The sequence below is a fragment of the Petromyzon marinus genome, chromosome 11 (assembly GCF_048934315.1).
Source record: "Petromyzon marinus isolate PM22_M1 ecotype Great Lakes invasive population chromosome 11, UKy_Petmar_22M1.pri1.0, whole genome shotgun sequence".
Taxonomy (NCBI): domain Eukaryota; kingdom Metazoa; phylum Chordata; class Hyperoartia; order Petromyzontiformes; family Petromyzontidae; genus Petromyzon; species Petromyzon marinus.
In genome coordinates, this window is record NC_133677.1 from 14199776 (window position 1) to 14217143 (window position 17368).

The window sequence follows — 17368 nt, forward strand, 5'->3', positions numbered from 1 at the left end:
TACACTTTGTTGCATTAACATCACCGACATAATTACATGTAATACGCACTTAAACTAACCAGTTTGTCCGAAAGTAAAGTTACAAAAAATTCGCACTTGCAGTACGAATTTTAGGGGTAGCATTCATTCATTTTGTGACTTAAACCAAGACTGAAGGTGTGACCGATGTGAGGGTTTGAAGTGCCACTCCAAAGTCACTCGAGACAACGTCAGATATACTTATGAATGATCGAGTAGAGGACAATTATTGAGGGATGTTTGTAACCATATGAAACGTTCAAGAAACGATGTACTCTCAATATTTTGAAATGATACAAGCGGGAAGTACCCGGCATTCCCCGGGTCTTATTATTTTTCAAAACTACAGTAGAACCTCGGAGATCGAACGCACCAAAACTCGAACAAATCGGTGTTCGAACGATATTTACGAACATTTCTTTCCCTGGAAACCGAACGAAATTCGGAGGTCGAACGGGCAATCGCGACTTGAAAGAACCTGTACACGGCTGAGACGCGTATGGCCAGCGTGCATTATGCTTGCCCAGACAAAGGTTTTACCGTATGAGAGGCTCAGTTAAAAATATCACCCAGATAAGGCAGTCGCCAACCGAGTGAGCAATCTTTTTAATGATAATGCAATGTGTCATTTTCGAAACATCATAAAACGGAGGCAGAAACAAACCTCTTTAGATAAGTTTCTAGTCAGAAAGAGTTCAAGTGACCCACAGTTAGTGGCACAAAAGAGAAAGAACACCAGAAGGGCAGTTACCCGACGTTATTATTTGGAAGGGGACTCCCCTTCCAAACAATAACACCACCACCTCCTCCTCACCACCTTCCACTCACGCCATCAACTCTCCTTACTACAGGTAAAGTGAAGTTCAATGTTCATTTATTTCATTTATTCCATATATTTATTTATTCCATTTATTTATTGTGTTTCTTGTTTTTTTATGATTTTATGCATGTAATTACTGTAAACTTCGTGTAAAAATGCTTTATAATGAGAGATTTCTTGTGTCTGGAACCAATTAATGTCATTTACATTGAATCTTATGGGGAAAATTAATTCGGTGTTCGAACAAATCGGTGTTCGAATGGCCTTCTGGAACGAATTAAGTTCGATCTCCGGGGTACCACTGTACTCTTAAAAATTTAACAGCAGTGCATACTGACTGTGGTGGTACCTGCTATGATTACAGTAGTGCATACTGTGGTGATACCTGCTATGATTACAGCAGTGCATACCGACTGTGGTGGTACCTGCTATGATTACAGCAGTGCATACTGACTGTGGTGGTACCTGATATGATTACAGCAGTGCATACCGACTGTGGTGGCACCTGCTATCACTACAGTAGTACATGCTGACTCTATAACAGTATTTATCGACTCTATAGCACAAAGTACTCACCTGACAGAGTGGCATGGTGGGGCCTAGGCCCGTGCAGAGCCTCTGGCCTCGCCTAAATTGTCCAGCCAGCCGAGGTGGCACCTTGGCAGGCTGGGGCTGGACTGCTACAACTGACAACCCCCGCCACCCCAGCCACGATCTCCCTGGATGCTCTGCAGTAATATCTACGGCCTATAGTGGTAGCATCTACCGACTGTATAGTAGTAACTGCAGTGAAGAATTCACCTGAGCGTTTAGTGTATTTTTTATAGCATTTTTGACGCAAAAGAAAATGTCCCCTTCACTCCCAAGGAAGGCGTGCAACTTGGCATGGGCCGTCCCCCCAACCAAAGGCGCGTGAGTTGGTATGGCGATGCACGAGTCATAAATAAATAAATAAATGCCAAGCGCTACATTTTTTCACTAAATCGCTAATTAAACTAATTAAAAGTTGGCGGATGTGAAAAAGGAATAGCGCTTGCTCACGACGGTGCTTACGGCATGGTACCTGGCTATTTTTATTATACGTAAACCCCACCGTTGAAGAGCCAAGCGCGTGACTACAGACAAACCCACACACAAACCCACAAAGCCACACACAATTTTTGACTTTTATATATATAGAAGATAGTGTAAGAGCCATAAGACAGAAAGTGAGTGCATTATTTCTGTATATACATTTGATGTACATCCGTCATACATTTGTTGACGGACTGGTTATATTTGTTTTGGAATATCCCAACTGTGTAGTAGAAACCCCCCTGTGGTTAGACGCTCCGTTGGTTGAACCCATGACGTCACTTCCGGTTTTCACAGTATAAATGGGGGGCTACGAGAATAGCCGACGGGGAGCGAGTGGATACAATCTTTTGACCGTGCGACGGGGTGACAGTACGTGCGACGAGGCGATACAGTACGTGCGACGGGGTGACACAGTACGTGCGACGAGGTGATACAGTACGTGAACAGGCAATGATATAACTTTAGAAAATGCTCGTTTTTGTGCAACTAAGAAATAAAGAAACAGTTTGATTTAAGACACCTCAAACACACGTCAGGCTTTTTGCTCCCACAAGTTAAGGCGTAGCTTATTTTTTGGTTCAGGAAAACTGCGCCTACAGATAGCAATGTTTTAGAAGTTGATCAGTACCACTTAAAGAGAGTGAAATATTACACTATGTAAAACAATTTTTGTTCCTGGGTAGTAAGTGTTATTTCCTAATTGTTTATGCCTAAGAAGTATAGAAAATGGCTATTATTCCCAATAAACTTTGCTTTTGTGAACAGGACAGTATCTTTTGAAATGTACATATTGTCAAGGAGAAAATGGGCGAATTTGTGTCTTTTCGTTCACGTGAAGTCAGGAAAAAAAACATATGAATAAAAATTTACGTGTATTTATATTAAAGTAATACAAAAATTACTAGAAAAGATTTAGAAGTGAGTAGTTTTTCGAGATTTACAATTATACTGTAAATCACTTTCACGAATCAGCCCCCAAATGTAGTCTCCCATCATGTTCTCCTTAAACTGTCCTTGGTAGCGGCGTTCAAAGTCCAGTATATCCTGGTGGAAGCGCTCGCCTTACTCCTCCAAGTACGCTGCCATGTTTTACTTGAATTTATCAAGATTAGCATCAAGGAAATGGACTTTGAGGGACATCCTACAGCCCATTGTGCCATAGTTCTTCACCAGAGTCTCAATCAGCTCCACATAGTTTTCGATCTTGTGATTGCCTAGGAAGCCATGAGCTACTGCGACAAAGCTGTCCCAAGCCGCTTTCTCTTTACCAGTGAACTTCTTGGGGAATTCATTGCACTCCAGGATCTTCTTCATCTGTGCTCCGACGAAGACACCGGCTTTGACCTTTGCCTCAGACAGCTTAGGGAAGCAGTCTTGACGGTACTTTAAGGCTGCCGACTCGTTATCTACAGCTCTGACAAATTGTGTCATCAGCACCCTCCGGGGGTCCACCAGTGGCTCCCACTTGGCGTTTTTCCTCCCCACAGAGAACTCAGGCTGCTGTGGCCAGTCCTGCCTGTGGTAGTGCGCATTGGTGACCCTGCTGTCCCAAAGGTGAAGATAGCAGGGAAACTTGGTAAAACCGCTTTGGAGACCCATCAGGAATGCCACCATTTTGAAGTCTCCGATGACATCCCAGCCGTACTCATCATACTTCAAGGCGTCCACCAATGTCTTGATGCTGTTGTAATCCTCTTTGAGGTGTACCGAGTGAGCCAGGGGAAGAGATGGATACTAGTTACCATTATGGAGCAGCACTGCTTTGAGGCTCCTGGATGAGCTGTCATTGAAGAGGCGCCAATAATTCTGGTTACAGGCAATTCCGATTGCCTTGAACAGACTGGTCACATTGTGGCAGAAGCAGAGCCCATCATGAAAGGTGAAGAAACTTCAAAAAGGCTGGTGACGCATCCTCTGATCTGCGACTTGCACACTTTCATCCAACAAGTTCCACTGCTTGAGCCTAGACGTCAAAAGCTCGGCATTGGACTTGGTGAGACCAAGATATATGATCAAGTCGTTGAGGCATTTTTGGTTGGGGTAGTATGGGTTTCTCTCCTCAGCTTCACCTCTGAAATTGTAATCTGGATCTACAACATCTTCCTCGCTCTCTGACTGGCTGCTCTCTTATAAAGACGGCTGCTCTCTCTCCGGAGGAGTGGGTACAGGGAGCTCATGGCAGTGTGGCGCTGGGGCGATGGATGAAGGTCTAGATACGTGATCGCAGGTGCATTCTTGGCAGTCCGACGTTTGGAAGGGTCCACCATGCAGAAGTAGCAGTTGCTTGAGTGGTCAGTGGGTTAAACTTGATTTGGAGCTTTCGTGACTGCGGGAATTACTTTTTGCTTCTTTCGGTAAAGTAATGTAGAAAGAAAATAAATTAAATAATATAATACGACGTTTCGATTGCAACACAAGAAATCGTCATTAGGTACAAATGCATGAGAAAAAACAAACCGAGTAAACATAAATATAATGCAATACAACACAGAGAGTCGGCTAATATAACAGTCAACACTCTATCTGGTTGATTACGTTCTTCCAAAGAGTGCTAAATTTGAGAGAGAGACAAAACACAGACACGGAGACACATAGCCAGACACATAAGCAGAGAGAGACGCACACATAGGCACACAGAGAAACAACGCCTCTGTGTCGAAGCATTAAATAAAGAAAGATGGGGGCAGAGAAAGAGGGGGGGGGGTAGAAAAATTAGCATGTCAATGATAGATTTGGAGCTTTCGTGACTGCAAGAATTATTAGAGAGAGAGAGACATACAGAGAGAGACACACACATAAGCACACAGAGGAAGTGGGTTCCCGCGAAATTCTTGGGATCGCGAACTTCATGGCTATCTTTTCCCCTCTATACCATCCTACAAAAATAAATTTATTTAACCTATGACTAATTTGTAAGAGATTCTCGCAACATTTTTCATATATGATATGTTTTCAATAACATTGAAAATTGTGAAACATTTAAAAATTAAAAACATTTTTACAAATTTTATAACATAAAATTCCGAGCAAAAATTGTCCATCTTACCTGCCAGAGTTTTTTTTTCATTGCTCGCAGGTGAAATGAGGTGCCCAGGGTTTGTCTTGATCCCCGACAGGCAAGCCAAAATATGCCTTATAGGCCTCACACATCTTTGCAGATGCTTCCACAGAGTATTTTTTCGCTCTTGTCTTGATAAATTGGCCGCAGACATAGCAAAATGCGTCTGCTGGATGCTTGCAGCCTCTTGATGCCATCTCAGAAAAATGCAAATATGTATCCACTTAGGCAGCTGGAACTAAACTGAACTGGTGGGCTTAAGGCCCCTGTATTTATACTATTTATATTACTGGAAAGTTGGGGAATGTTCTAGAAGTTACTACAAGTTTACTCAGCATTGAATCTATCTGGAATGTTCTGGACAATAGGTAAATTTCAAAATATCACTGTCCTGGTCACAAAAGAAAAGTTTGTGGGGAATAATAGCCATTTTCTGTACTTTTGAGGCATAAGCAATTAGGAAATAACACTTACTACCCAGGAACAAAAAAAATAGTTTACACTGTTATTATAGTTATGTATGTGTTACCCAAGAAAGCCTCACCGAATCTCAAGACTCGTTTTTAGGAGGGTCCTGCCAAGTTTTGGCAGCATGTTCCTGTGTCCACATTGAGTAATATGCAGGTACTTTTTTACCATTGGATATAATTGACCAATACCAATACAAGTTATTTGTACGTTGTTTTTAACTATGAGAGGAAAGATGAGAACCTACAGAAAACAAATGCATAACAGGGGTAGAGGACATAAAAACTCCACGCAGAAAAGTGCCCGAGTCGGGAATCAAAGCAAGGATCTTTTTGCTGTGAGACAAGAGTGTTACTACTCCATCTTAGCAGAAGTGCAGTGAGGACTCTTTGTAGCCATGTGTGTCATCTCATGGATATACTTTCAATAATATATATGCCTGACACCTGTCTACAATCTTAAAGATTATTATTCACTGGACATAATGCTTGGCTCAGGGGGTCATTTAAGTGTTGTCATTTCATTAAAACTTTAGAGGTAAAATTTTCCATTAAAATGCATGGTCATGGCATCGTAATTTCTCTCACCTATAATATTTCCAATGTTTTAATCAAGGGCGCAAAAGCTGATATACAATCTCAAATCCAAACTTTTCTATTCAATAGTGCATACATAAAATCGTGAGGTGTCCATCATTGGTTGATGAGTCACATGAGCAGCCCGCATGTCCGCATCTCAGCCAAAAACAAATCTGCACCGCACTTGCCAAGGCAGAAATTTGATTAATACTTTGGGGAGAATTCCACAAAAATGATGCCTCCAAATTCGTTTCCAAGTTTTGGGCATAGTCGACTGCTCGCAGCAGGCAGAGCCACATGCCACACAAAACCTCACAGCCAATCAGCAGCAGAGGGAGTGCCGGCGTCAGCAGTTCCACTTTGACCACAGAGCAAAAGTGGCAGGTCAAGGTTCTGGCCACATATGCAGGTGTGCTGTGCCAGTCTTCATTGATATTTGCGAACAGCACTTGCCGCAACAGCCTACAACAGTCTATTAAGGATATAAGAGGGATGTTTGTCTTTGTTCGTGATACATCGTGCATATACAGGGGCACCACAGTGGCGAGATGTTAACTACCTTGCCTGGTATGCAGGAGGTCGTGGGTTCGATCCCGACCCTAATACCTGCATATTTGGAGTTTTGCATGTCTCTCTCCTCGTGGCCATGTGGATTTTTGTCCAGTTTTTCCCTCCACATTTAAAAACATGTGTTTTGAGTATTTGGCTGATATAGATTTCCATGCGATAAGCCACTTCGTTGAGCTATCATTTGTGATGGCCAGGTCGCTTCTGAAAAAGAGCTATGTACCGTATTTTCCCGCATATAGCCCGCATACGCATATAACCCGCAGACGCATTTAACCCGCAAAATAGCATTTTGTGTAAAAAAGATTCAGATAGCCCGCACCTACATATACCCCGCATGCATTCATATCTTTAATGTCGTTACCGCAGCTTAATTCTATCATATTAATACAAAGTTTACATTTGTAATACATTCCACTATCAATTGTTAACATTAAAATCATAACGTGCACAAAGAAAACAAACTAACCGGAAACGAGTGAACTTAAATCAGTAAATAAGTAACAAAAGTAAATACCCAATAAATAAGTAACACATAACTGGTAGATAAGTAAGTAAGCATACTATTAGGCTTACCAGCATTCGACCTCATCATATTACAGCTACTGGACCGGTAGTTACCCCTGTACAATAGCGGCACTACGGTAACGCCATTGCCTCCTGGCAACAAAGCCATTGGAAGTTCGAAACAAAGCTCATGGTCGACAATAGCAGCGGCCTAAGGGACTCAGCAATTACCAGTATGATTCCGCGTCTGGTAGACGCTTGTTAAGGCCCTTCCCATTGTGCAATCCATAGCCTCAGCTGAAACTTTCGCACCCCCCTACAGCCACTGAAAGTATTACGGTAAACAAAGTGCGCCCACTTCAAACATTGTCGTCTCATTGTACAAACAATTCGAATCATTTAAAACGTGATAACACGTGCAATTTTAGTGTGAGCAGTTTATTCAGCAGTGCTTTAGTCCTACCATGAAAAAATTTAATGAGTCACACGTTCAAAATATTTTTGGGATAGCCCGCACCTCCGTATACCCCGCAGGGTCTTGTTTTGTTATTAAAAAGTGGTATACCCCGCGGGTTATATGCGGGAAAATACGGTAGCTCAGTGGGCCTTAAATGGTGAAATAAAACAGAGTTATTTTTTCAAAGTTCATAGTTTAATTGCGCTTGCAGGAACTGCATGGCAGAAGTAAACAGCGTGATAAGACTGCAGTGTCTGCCATACTAGGGTCCTGCCCTAAGCCCGTCCACTCTGAGCCATTCTGCAAACACAGCGCGAGCAAGTATACGGTGCAGTGTACTCTGCTGACGCGGAATGGGATCTTGTTATTGAGGAACCTACCCCTTGATAGTGTTCTGGCTAGTTTAAAGTAAGAGGCAGGCCCTCTTCCACTGTCTGCAATATCCCCACATCCAAGAAAAAGGAGGCTTATCACAGCCTTCGCTCGGAGGTTCGGAGAGCTGTGCGGTGCTGCAAGGATGAGTGGTGGTTGTGAGTTGCTAAGGAAATGGAAACTGCCTCGGTAGCACATGATAACAAATACATTTAAACACCATCAGCAGCACCAAACCTATCACTATCCGAATCTCCAACCCCCAAAAACAGGTTTTCTGAGCATTTCTGTGAGGTCTTGAGGGATGGAAAACCCCTGAGCTCAATCAACATCACAGAGCATGATGGGGTTGGCCCTGCTGGTGCTGCCATGCCTCAAATATTGGAGTAAGTAGCTGATGCTTGTGAGTGGTTGGCTAATGTGCCATCTGTTAAGGAAGTGCGAAGGGCAATTCGGAGCTTGAAACCAGGTAAAGCACCAGGGAGAGTTGACCTCTCAAGTGAACTGCTGGGGAAGGGTGAAGTTTACGTGTAGAGTGCCCTATATGACATCATTACAACTGCCTGGTCCACAGTATGGGTTCTGCAGGATTGGAAGTATGCCCTGGTGGTCCCATTTTTAAAAGGGGGAACTGCACTGATTGCAACAACTCGCAACTGCCGCAAAAGGTCTTGGCAAGAATTATTCAACATCGCCTTTCAGGACATGCTGAGGAAAAGCTTGCAGAGCCCCAATGTAGTTTCAGACCGGAGCAGTCCTGCATGGATGCCATTTTCTCTGTCCGTATGCTACAGCAGAGGTGTGGAACATTTCAACAGGACCTACATCCCTGCTTTATTGATTAGGTAGAGGTCTACGATACCATCAATAGGCCAGGGCTATGGGTTATTCTTCATGCTTTCAGAGTCGCAGACCATTTGCTTACAATAATTAAGGACCTCCATGATGGTGTGCAGGCTCAGGTAAAGTTGCGTGGCCATGTCAGAGCCATTTTCTGTTCACCTTGGGGTGCAACAGGGGTGTCATCTGGCCCTTAAACTACGTAACATCTTCTTTGACCACGTAGCTCAAGAAGCTTTCCATGGATATCCTGGTGGAATTTCCATCTGGTATTGATACAATAGGAGGCTGATCGATGTCCAGGTGTGGTCAAGGGATGGTTCCCTATTGGTCAACTATATTACGTGTGCAGATAATATGGTAATTGCTGCCGACTCTGATAAAGAGTTGGAGGCACTCCTGGTGAACCTGGAGCATGCTACTAAGAGATGGGGCCTTACCATAAGCTCCATAACAACAAAGCACCTGCCTGGGTATTTGATGTCATCAAATGCTCCCCTCCCTCAACTCACTATGAGTGATGAAGTTTACATTCTTGGGCAGTGTACTTACAAATCAGTTGAGCGCCATTATCTTTACATTATCTGTGTAACGCTGTGTGGAAGCTACCTGGCCTGTCTCTCTATACAAATCTCTGGCTTTAATCGGCCACAGTTTTACCCTCCCTTCTCTATGCTTGTGAGAGATGGTGCCCTCTAAAGGAACATCTGCACCAGTTTGAAACATTCAGGCTAGCCTGCCTACGATCCATTCTGGGTTCACCCAGACTGGATTGTGCAAGGAACACACAGATACTTGAAAGATCTAGCCACAGTCTCATCAGTGAGCTCCTCCAGCAAGCGAGGCTGAGTTGACTGGGTCATGTAGTGCGCATGCCCAATAACTGCATGCCCAAGCAGCTTCTCTTTGACTGAATATATGGGGCTAAATAGGTCCGGCATAGGCGAGAGAAGAGATGGACTTATGTGGTACAGAAGGATATAGAGCTGATTTGACTTGCCAATGACTGGTATTAGCAGTGTTCAAATCGGCCACTGTGGAGGAGGTTCGTCAAGGATGCTGCTGGGGAGTTGGAGGTAGTCACCCACCAGCAACAATAGAGAGCAGAGGAGTAATGCTCAAAAAAACGAGTAGAGCAACGGACGGCTAAAACACAGAAAGTTGGCACAGTGGGGAGCACAGTAGCTGCATATACAAGTCATCTTAGTCAATAAACGGCACCTGGGTCTGTTCTGTGACCTCCTGTCAGCAAGCCTACAATACTTCAAGTGGCCTCAAAGTGAACATAGCCTGGCGCAAGCGCCATCATGACGGCACTGTCACTTAGTGGCAAATTGGCGGTTGTTGTTGTGTCCATCTCTATGTGTGAATGAAATATGGAGGGCGGTAGACATCATACGTCGATTTGAGTTCAATGTGGGGATGGCACTGTCACTTAGTGTCAAATGACGGTTGTTTTTGTGTCCATCTCTATGTGTGTATGAAATATGGAGGGTGGTAGACATCAGACGTCAATTTGAGTTCAATGTGAGGAAACTGGAGATCTGTAATTCCCCCCAAAGTCTCCTTCTGGGATAGGGGGTGGTGGGGGGCACTATTCCATGTCACCAAAAGTTTCATTGAAATAATAAAAAAGTGCTACTATCAGACAGCATCAGCTGTACGTTTAGAGGTCAGGCTCCATATCCCTCTCCAATTATCACTCTATCCCACTAGCCACACTCTATCCCAAGACAATAGCTTGACCTGGTGTTGCATAACGCAGTTGTGGTGGGCTGTGCTAACGGCCTGCGTGTCCACGGAGCCGGCAGGCCACACTGGCCGTGATGCCCTCGTTTGCCGCGCCAAGAGTTCCCGAGGCGCCCGCGGGGGGTACGCACTCCCGTGACGGGTGCTGTGCATCCGCGAGGATGCTTTGTTAACACACAGGAGACCACGGCTTCCTGCCTCCATCCCATCTCTCGCACTCTAGATTACAGCTGGGAATGACAAACATGTCGCGCTCTGGATCGTCTTGTCACCTGAAAGTTGTGGACCCTGGTTCTATTTATCCATACTAGTGTAAAGTCTGTATCAGCAAGTCTCGATGTGAAGACAGGGTGTCAGCGAGGCTGGATACAAAGACAAGACGCCAGAAAGTCTGGAGGATCTTGGTTGGGAAATTCCCCAGAGGTCCTTGGTTGGAAAATTCCCCAGAATGTGGCTGGATAAAAACACAAGGCGCCAGCAAGTCTGGAGGATCTTGGTTGGGAAATTTTCAGAGGCCCTTGGTTGGAAAATTCCCCCAGTGTCCAAAATAGACAGCTGGGAAAATTCCCCCAGAGAATCCACGAGGATAAAAGCAGGGCAAGAAGGGATGTTCAGGGCTGTCGAGAGGGACTCGGGCCATCGTCACTGTCTTCCCGTCGTCGCTGTCTTCATGCCATCACTGTCTTCACGTCGTGACTGTCTGCTCAGTAATACGATCTCCACGTCGGCATTATTTCATGACGACATGATCCTAAACTACATTACGTGCAATAAAAGAAACATCTACAGCTCGAGTCCAGAGTCGTCCCATTAGTGTTAAAACTTATAATAAAATAAGTTAATGGCGACTGCTCGTTCACAGTTGACAAGCTCAGGGCTTGGCCCTCTGGCTCTCAATAATGATCCGTGCACCATTTGTGGTCTCGTTAGTTTGGTGTAATGGACGTTAATATGTACTTCAATGGTGTTTACAATTTTCAAATGTATGACCTTGTCTGACCATAATCACGCTGTAAGTTTGACAGGAGGTGGCAGTACAGTAAATGTGTGTGCATAATTATCATGTTGTTCCACTGTATGTGTGGATTTTGAACATAAACTCTGTTTTCCTCCAACATGACAAAATCAATTGTCCAAACTCTGAGCACTCAAGTTTTCTTCAATCAAAACGCATGACATGTGTCATCTGTATTCTATGGTTATTTTAGTAAAGTCACGTAGATATGAAAAATAATAACAATAAAATAATAAAATTTAAAATAAAGTAACTAAAAAATAATAAAAATATCACTATGTTTCGATTGCAACACAAGCAGTCCTGATGACGACTGCTTGTGTTGCGATCGAAACGTCGTGATATTTGTATTATTTTTTATACAATTTATTTAAAATTTTATTATTATTTATTCTATCTACGTGACCTTACCGAAAGAACCATAGAATATGAATTCCTGGAGTTCCATGATGTAGCTGCTCACCCCGAGCTCTCATTGTCCTGATTTTGTATTGTCTTTGTGCTGTTCGCCTTTTGGCGTCCTCTGGTCTAACACTGTTTGAGACTAGGCTCTAAAGAAAGCTGTCTCTAGTGTGTACCAATCAGTTTCAAAGACAATGCATATACCAACTTGATTTGAAGCTTTCATGACTGCAGGAATTACTGTTTGGTTCTTTCAGTAAAATCATGTAGAAATAAAATAAAATAAATAATAGAATACGACGTTTCGATTGCAACACAAGCAACCGTCATCAGGTGTGAATGCAAGCTCGGAGAGAGACAAAAAACAGAGAGAGAGAGAGACAAACACAGATATGGAGAGAGAGACACACATAGAGGATAGACATATTACATATAGAGAGAGAGGGGGGGGGCAGAGAAATTAGCATGTCAATGAGAGCGGCAGGGGGAGAGAAATTGGAAGTTTGAGAAAACAAACCTCGTAAACTTAGAAATGTAATGCAATGCAACACAGACAGTCGGCTAACAACACAAGTCAACGCTATACCTGGTTGATTACATTCTTCCAAAGATTGCAAAATTTGAAGTTAAGTATGAGTTGTGTGAAAATCATCCCCGTAGAGGTGGTTCAAGCTTGATTTGAAGCTTTCGTGACTGCAGAAATTACTCTTTGGTTCTTCGGTAAAGTCACATAGAAAGGAAATAAAGTAAATAATAGAATACGACGTTTCGATTGCAACACAAGCAACCGTCATCAGGTGTGAATGCAAGCTCGGAGAGAGACATACAGAGAGACAAACACAGACACGGAGAGAGACACATACACAGATAGAGAGACAGAGCGAGAGAGAGACAAACGCACAGAGAGAGACACACAGAGAGAGACACACATAGAGGAGAGATACATTATATCTAGAGAGAGAGGGGGACAGCAAAATGAGCATGTCAATGAGAGCGGGAGGGGGAGAGAAATTAAAGTTTGAACCACCTCTCCGGGGAGGATTTCCACACAACTCATACTTAACTTAAAATTGAGCAATCTTTGGAAAAACGTAATCAACCAGGTAAAGTGTTAACTGTTGTATTAGCCGACTCTCTATTGCATTGCATTACATTTCTAAGTTTACTGGGTTTGTTTGCTCAAACCTCCAATTTCTATCCACCTGCTGCTCTCATTGACATGCTAATTTCTCCCCCCCCCCTCTCTATTTTTTATTCTTCTTTCTTTCTTACATATAAAAGCCTCCGCGCGCGCTTGCGAGGGATTTGCCTCTCGAACGGTGGGTTTTACGACGAAAAAAATTTGCCAGCCAGCACGCCCTAAGCCCCGCGGTGGGAATAGGCTATCCCTTTTTTCACGTCCGTTACCTTTAAATTAGTTAAATTAGCGATTTGGTGGGATTTAGCTATATTTATTTATTTAATGCGCGTCATCGGCCGTACCAACTCACGCCAATTGCGTGGGGTGGGGGGTGCGGACCCTGCCAAGTGATGCGCGTTCAGTCGACCTCACGGGGGACATTTCATTTTACGCGTTGAACATGCAATAAATATACACATCACGCTGCGGCTTTTGCTTCACAGTGTGATGTCCTCTTCGCCCCCCGCCCCCAACACGATGCGTGCAGTTACTGCTATAAAGTCAGTAGATATTCATATTATTACAGCACTTAGCATTATTGTAGTATTATTGCTTACTATTATTAAACAAATACGTTGGCAGATATTACAATAATAATGTTTGTGTGCACAAAACTAATTTTTCGTAATTATGTTGCTAAATATTCCCTTTTTTAGCTGTGCTTTTATGACACTGCGACGGTCTACTGCCAGTCTGTGATGTGGCCTGCTGCCTGCTGGTTAATTAAACGTCAGTGCACTGGCATTCTATTATCTACACTGCTAATTTTCCTTTTGACCATTATGTGTATGGCAGTCTATAATCTGTTGCCTGCTTCTTTACCTCACTCAGTGTACTGCCAGCCTTTCATGTCCACTGTATTCTGCTTTTTCAGCTGCTGCCCATATTGCCAGCTTTTTATGTCGACTGTTACAATGCTTATATCATTGAGTCGGCGTACAGGCAGTCTATCATTTAGACTGTATCCTGCTTCTCAACTTACCTGTGCGTACTGCTGCTCTTTCAATGCATTTCTATTGTTTTGATTGCTCACGTCACGCTATTTACTCATACGTAGTACTGCGATACTGATAGCTGTGCCATCATTTGCTGTGCACGTCGATGTGTGTGTGTTTGAGTCCATATGTGTGTGCGTGTTGGTCCATGCGTGTGTTTAAGTCCATGTGTGTGTCTGTCTTTTTCGAACGGACAATGCCCGATTTGTGTGTGTTCGTCGATGTGCAATGCTCCATCTGAGTGTGTAAGTCAATGTGCGTTTGTGTGTCTATGTGTGTCAGTAGATGTGTGTGCACGTCGATGTGTATGTGTGTGTCAGTCCATATGTGTGTTAGTCCACATGTGTAAGTCCATACATGTGTGTGTAAGTCCATACATGTGTGTGTGTCACTCGATGTGTGTGTAAGTCAATGCGTGTGTGTGAGTCGATATGTGTGTTCATCCATGTGTGTGTATCTAAAGTAGATGTCTGTGTGTCACAGTCCATATGTGTATGTGTGTGTAGGGAAATGTGTGTATCAGTCTATGTACGTGTGTGTAAATACATGTGTGTTTACGTCAATGTGTGAGTACACGTATGTCTGTGTGAGTCGATGTGTGTGTGTATGTCGATATATGTGTGTGTAACTCCATGTGTGTGTATCTAAAGTGGATGTCTATGCGTGTGTGAGTCCATGTGTGTGTGTGTGTAAGTCCTTGTGTTTGTGTGTGAGTCGATATGTCTGTGTGTGTCAGTCCATGGGCGTGTGTGTTAGTCGCTTTGTGTGCGTGGCTCCATGTGAGTCAATGTAAGTCCATTTCTTTGCATGTCTGTAGGTCCATGTGTGCGTGTGACTGAATGTATGTGCTTTATTGACCTCGTCAAGGCCTATGATACCATCAGTAGGCCTGGTCTCTCGGTTGTTCTTTATGTTTTCGGAGTCCCTCACCTTTTGCTCACGATCTTTAAGGACCTTCATGATGGTGAGCGGCCCCGTGTCAAACTACGTGGCCGTCAGTCAGAGCCATTCCCTCGACACCTTGGGGTGTGACAGGGATGTCCTCTGGCTCCCACATTATTTAACATATCTTTTGACCATGTAGTCCGTGAAGCCTTCAATGGCTGTACCGGAGGAATTACCATATGGTACAGATACAATGGGAGGCTGATCGATGCCCGGGTGATGTCAAGAGATGGCTCTCTATTGGTCAACCACATTATGTATGCCGATGATTTGGTAATTGCTGCTCATTCAGAGGAGTTGGAGATGCTGCTGCTGAAACTGGAGCGTGCCACTAAGAGGTGGGGCCTTACCATCAGCCCCACCAAAACTAAGCACCTGCCTGGGTATTTTGTACCATTGGACAATCCACCCCCACAACCCACAATTGGTGATGCGGCAGTTGTGGAGAGATTGGAGAGATTCCCATACCTGGCCAGTGTGCTCATGACTGGCTCCGGTTTAACAGCAGAGGTCTCACTCCAAATCAGTCGAGCATCATTATCTTTTCATCGGCTGCATTATGCTGTGTGGAAGCTACCTGGTCTCTCGCTCCGCATGAAACTCCAGGTCTTCTCGGCCACGGTAATTCCCTCCCTTCTCTACGCTTGCGAAACGTGCACCCCCCTAATGGAACATCTTCACCGGTTAGAAACATTAGGCTGGCCTGCTAACGATCCATCCTGGGTTTAACCATATGTGTGTATGTGCATCTAAGTCGATGTGTTTCTATGTGTGTGGGTCGATGTCTGTGTGTAAGTCCATGTGTGTCTGCCTTTTTCGCCCAGGCATTGGGGCCCAGGGGTACTTACCGCTAGTATATAATGTGTTTCTCCTCTATGTGTGTCTCTCTGTGTCTCTCTGTGTTTCTCTCTCTCTCTGTGTCTCTATCTGTGTATGTCTCTCTCCGTGTCTGTGTTTGTCTCTCTCTCTGTGATTGTGTCTCTCTCCAAGCTTGCATTCACACCTGATGACGTTTGCTTGTGTTGCAATCGAAACGTCGTATTATATTCTTTATTTCATTTTCGTTCTACGCGACTTTACCGAAAGAACCAAAGAGTAATTCTTGCAGTCACGAAATCTTCAAATCAAGTTTGAACCACCTCTACGGGGAGGATCTCCACACAACTCACACTTTACTTCAAATTTAGCAATCTCTGGAAGAACGTAATCAACCAGGTAAAATGTTAACTGTTGTGTTAGCCGACTGTCTGTGTTGCATTGCATTACATTTCTAAGTTTACGAGGTTTGTTTTCACAAACTTCCAATTTCTCTCCCCCTGCCGCTATCATTGACATGCTAATTTGTCTGCCCCCCCCCCTCTCTATATATAATATGTCTTTCCTCTATGTGTGTGTGTCTCTCTCTATATGTGTCTCTCTCCGTATCTGTGTTTGTCTCTCTCCGTATCTGTGTTTGTCTCTCTCCGTATCTGTGTTTGTCTCTCTCTCTGTGATTGTGTCTCTCTCCAAGCTTGCATTCACACCTGATGACGGTTGCTTATGTTGCAATCGAAACATCGTATTCTATTATTTATTTTATTTTATTTCTACGTGACTTTACCAAAAGAACCAAAGAGTAATGCATATACTATCAAAGCATGTTTTTTGCTTGTATTTTCACCACAAGTATCTGTGGTTAATGCAGACATGATTCCTTGCAAAAGTTTTAATTTTGGTGTTTTAACATCTTAACACCTGTTTTGTTGCCAGAAAAAAGAGGAAAACCTATTCTTATGGTACACAGGTCTTGGGTTCGATCCAGACCCTGACGCCTTCTGTATATTTGGAGTTTGCATGTTCTGTCTCCCCGTGGTCACGTAGAAAGTTTCTCTGGGTCCTCCGGTTTTTCCCTTCACGTTTATAAACGTGCGTTTAGAGTATTTGGCTGCTGTAAATTTACACGTGAAAAGCCATTGAATTGGGCTATCATTTGTGGCCAGATCGCTTCTGAAAAATAGCTATATATCTCAGTGGGCTTTACCTGGTAAAAAAACATTTTTATTGTACAATTTTTATTTATAATTAATTTACATGGATATAACTGATTATAAATAAATATTCATCATTAAGGAGCAAAGGAAATGCAGATCACTTGAATATCTACATGCAACTCATTATATTTAGAATGACCTTCCAGAACGTTCCACAACATGAGCATATCTATTTATTGCGCAACCTTCCAGAACATTACACAGTGTGCATTGATTCAATTATCATTGCAAACATTCGCAGTACTTTACACAGCACGTGATTATTTTAGCCATTTTCTCGGGGTCTTCAA

At 43.4% G+C, this 17368-nt stretch overlaps 1 protein-coding gene across 7 annotated transcripts in view; it reads right to left on the bottom strand.

Annotated features, from left to right (window-relative positions):
* The window catches only part of CRTAC1 (cartilage acidic protein 1), a 695955-nt gene that overhangs the window by 341520 nt on the left and 337067 nt on the right, over positions 1 to 17368 (bottom strand). The window lies entirely within an intron of this gene.